At 31.3% G+C, this 4784-nt stretch overlaps 1 non-coding gene across 1 annotated transcript; it reads right to left on the bottom strand.

The window, feature by feature from the left end:
* Positions 1–4316: 4316 nt before the first annotated feature.
* On the bottom strand, positions 4317–4398 carry Trnas-gcu (transfer RNA serine (anticodon GCU)). Its single transcript has one exon. It is a non-coding gene; the product is annotated as a tRNA-Ser (tRNA).
* Positions 4399–4784: the final 386 nt, after the last annotated feature.

The following is a 4784-nucleotide window of genomic DNA, read 5'->3' on the forward strand; positions in this document are numbered from 1 at the left end:
GAAAAAAATTGAAGATATTTTATGCTTTAATTACTAACGCTTGCTCAGTACTCGAGTGCGGGGCGCGAGAGTCGGGAGTTCGGATAACCGGTCGTTCGGTTGATCGACGTTCGGATAATCGACGCTCTACTGTACTGTATTTTGTAATTTGACAACGAACCCCGATTTGGGCTTTGAAACGTTAATAAAATCAAAATGTAGTAATGACACACAGACTTACTCACAATCATTTAATTATACTTTGACGACTGGTTTCGATCTCTACATTATACAGATCATCTTCAGGTCGGCGTTACAAGTAGTTAAATGCTACAATAAAGAAAACCAGAGTTAGAACATTATCTGGTTGCACAAGTGTTAACAGAAAGCCAAATTCGAAAAATTTTTTTTTGCAATAAAGGTTTTCAACTGTTGACATTTCAGAATATTGATACCTACAAATGCTCACCTATGAGTTAAAATGCTCATAAGCATATATGAGCAAATGGGTGCATGTAGTTTGTGAGTTTGTGTTGAAATTTAAATTATTAACAATTAAAACAAATTAAACCATTAAGCAAACTTAAATATGCATCCAAACTCAAAATAGCAATAACAAATAGATAGTAATATTGTTCAAACCTACTTACATGCCGTTACAAGGAATGCGTTGCCACTTAGTTGTTATCATATTAATTCGTCCAACTTATGCTGATTGGTTTGCTGGTAGGGTCATACGGCAAACAGACATGTTACGCAGGTCAAAACAAAGTAAATTTTTGAATTTGGATTTTGGATTTACTTTGTTTTGACCTGCGTAACATGTCTGTTTGCCGTATAACCCTACCAGCAAACCAATCAGCATAAGTTGGACGAATTAATATGATAACAACTAAGTGGCAACGCATTCCTTGTAACGGATGTAAGTAGGTTTGAACAATATTACTATCTATTTGTTATTGCTATTTTGAGTTTGGATGCATATTTAAGTTTGCTTAATGGTTTAATTTGTTTTAATTGTTAATAATTTAAATTTCAACACAAACTCACAAACTGCATGCACCCATTTGCTCATATATGCTTATGAGCATTTTAACTCATAGGTGTGCATTTGTAGGTATCAATATTCTGAAATGTCAACAGTTGAAAACATTTATTGCAAAAAAAAATTTTTTTCGAATTTGGCTTTCTGTTAACACTTGTGCAACCAGATAATGTTCTAACTCTGGTTTTCTTTATTGTAGCATTTAACTACTTGTAACGTCGACCTGAAGATGATCTGTATAATGTAGAGATCGAAACCGGTGGTCAAAGTATAATTAAATGATTGTGAGTAAGTCTGTGTTTCATTACTACATTTAATATGGACTCACATATGCAACCCATTCAATATTTGTTAATAAAATCATTTTTTTGGTAAAATTGTCGCTTATTTCCCATTAGAAGTAAATGATTATAAAAATGCCACAAGAAAATAGCTTCAGAACCACAATAACATTCAATTTATTCAGCCAATAAGTTATTTTCATATATTTAATAAATAATGTTAATTCTGGCAGCATCTCACTTTCTTGATTTCGTAGATGATAAGCAATTACCTTGGTTTATCGTGACAACGTACAGATTTCATTAAAACAATGTATAAATGTTGTTAATATAGAGTAATATTTGATTATTCCCTAGATGTAAACTGATTGTTGTGACAACGAATGCATTAATCAATCTACTACTGCGTTTATTATCCACAATCAATGCGATCATGGTAACAATAAACGAAGTTGTTGAAACAATAAATGTTTTGCTTGACCATTTGAAATGTAACGGCTTTTCCTTATAGTTCTTTGTTAAACAATGCTGTTACCTCTGCCGAAGTGCCGAATAATTTCATTTCGTTTCCAAGTGTAGTCCGTACTGGAAGGAAGTTTTCGTGTGTCTATTATCGTATTTATTTTTTGCAAATCCTGAGAAAACTAATTATATTAGTATTTTTGAAAAATTTAAACGCAGAATCAAATATTACAGTATTGTAGAGGGTCTGAAGTCCCTGAGAATTTCTATAATTATTATTTTAATAACAAGTCACAGGGGTTAAAAAGAGAAAATTTAGTATGATGTTTAATTTCAAATATACCATTCAAAACTAACTTTTTGTTTACTCTAAGGGACTTTCAGCCCTCGGTAATAATGTAATCTTTTATTCTGCGTTTGAATGCGTTTAAAAATAATTCGATCGAAATTTTGCACCTGTTCTCTTAAAAAGGATTAAAGTGTTATACATTTTTGGAATCACTATTTTAAACGCTTTTAAATGAGCTGTCACATGATGTACTTTCCCATTTAAAAAAACCAAAGTTGTGGCTGTCACCTGAAGAGGGATGGCGTAAAGTTCGGAACATTAATGTTATAATATACTTTGATTATTTTAAAAATCGACCTGTCCGAGCGTTTTGCTTATGTGCTAAAAATAAATAAGTTAATAAGGGGACAACGCTTTTTCCAGCGCACTGTATAAGTGAAATCATGTGAGAAATCACACAGTGTAAAGTCCATTAGGTTTAGGAAAAAAGGGGTTTTGCAAAATTATTATTAATCAATTAATATCATACATTGAGCTAATGCATTCAGTAATTATCCATATAAAATACGTTCATAGTAGGGATGAATAGAATTACTTGTAAGAATAGCCGTACTTATTGTGGGAATGAACGGAATTAATTGTAAGAATAAACGGACATAATTGTAGAAATAAACGAAATACGTTAGGAGAAATAACACTGTTATTGACACAACGAATAGTCTTCGTCGGTCAATTAACGACGTTGTTGTTTCAATGAATAATGTTCCTTGGCTTAGTGAACCGTGTTCGTAATATTAATAAAGTGATGTTCATCCATTCAATAAACGTAATACATTGGATCAACTAACGAACATAATGAATTGGTGAACATCGCTTTGTTGTTCCAATAAAACCAAGAATTTTACAAATTTTAAGTATTGCTTTTGTTGTGTGAATTAACATTTTTATTAATATTACGTACCTTTTTCGTTGAGTGCGCGAAACCATGCTCAGTACGCCACTGCTACTGACAATAATATAGTCTAGGGGCCAGCTAAAGTCACCGTGACCTTTTTAATTCTGATAGATCCACCCAAGTTTTTTAATATATTTTTGTCTGTTAATTATGATTTTCGAGGGTAAATTTCGATTCGAGTTGTCAATCAATAATTGTTATAAACAATTTTATTGTTATAAAACTTTAGCTCGTAAATTAAAAGATATAAACAATTGTTTTAAAATAAAATTTGTTTCATAAAGAATCTCGATATCTTTGACATTTCTGAAAAGTGTTCTCATTATTTTTGACACTTTTTTGACACTTCAACCAATAACGTTGTTGTTGTATATTAAAATACTACTGATCAATATAAATCGATTATTATGTACTCAAAATCATTAAAGAAGAAATTACATTTTTTTTATAAATATCCCTCGACTTCTCCGATGTGCGGTATTTTAAATAAAATGCTATCGTAACCACAAAACCACATACCTACAATCTAATTATCACATATCACCTGATCACATACCTACTAAAGGTAACTTCTTTTAGTAGGCGGCTACAAAAATATGTAAGTATCGTAAACATACCATAATTCAAATTAACCAAAAATTCAATAGCTTCTAGGTGATTTAAGGATTTTAACACACTAATTTAAATATTTAATTAAAGCAAGTTACAATGCAAACCATCATTCGGCTGATTCATGTAAATTAATGCATAAGTATACACGTTTCAGCATTTAACCATACCTACATTCAACTAAGAATTGAGACAAATTTTTGAAGGCAACTTTAATTTTTTTAAACATTAAGAAAATAGTACATTGTTTACCGGGTAGGAAAAGCTTAACATTCCTGGACGACTGTGAAGATTGCTAAGTCGAGGCGCAAGCCGAGACTTAGCAACACAGAGTCCAGGAATGTGGCTTTACCTACGAGGTAAACATACTATTTTTCCGCAAATCGTTTAAAATTCGACAGATATTGATTGATTTAAAAAAAACGCGATAATTTTATTCCCAAATAAATAGTGCTTTGAAATTCCTAATAAAATTACTTGGGTTACTATGGAAACGTATTGAGGTTGAATTATCATTTATGTAGAACACTAAAAACTGTACGGAAATATCATTTCCTTACAGTAAGGAAATGACATTTCCTTACAGTAAGGAAGTCCTGACTTTTTCTTCAAGAAATTTTGACAGGAATGTCAAAATTTCCTGGTGATTTGCGGAAAACGTACATTCTTTAGAAATAAAAAAAAACAAAAATCATTCGACGAGGATGGGATTCGAACCCACGCGGGCAGAGCCCATTGGATTAGCAGTCCAACGCCTTAACCACTCGGCCACCTCGTCGTTGAAATTCGGTTTTCAACGTTGTCTTGTGGATCATCAACAAGTGGTACGTACCTAGCTCAAAATGACAATGGGAATTTTGTACGTACTAGGTAGTAAATAATATTGTTATCAAAGACATAATGTTTTCGGTTATTTTTTATAACAAATTAAATTTAATGACCTACTAATTACAAATGTTCTCGAAAATTATAATTTTCCGAATGGTGATTGTTCTGAGCAGAGCTATGACAATTTTGTGGAATTTATTTTTTCAAAATATTTTTTAATTTGGTACAATAAATAAGTTTTTCATTTGTTATCAATACTTTATACAGGTGTAAATAAATAATTATTGATTGTAAGGTTTATGTTATTTATGTCTGTTTACTATTAATAATATTGGC

This window comes from Diabrotica virgifera, chromosome 5, assembly GCF_917563875.1.
Source record: "Diabrotica virgifera virgifera chromosome 5, PGI_DIABVI_V3a".
NCBI classification, from domain to species: domain Eukaryota; kingdom Metazoa; phylum Arthropoda; class Insecta; order Coleoptera; family Chrysomelidae; genus Diabrotica; species Diabrotica virgifera.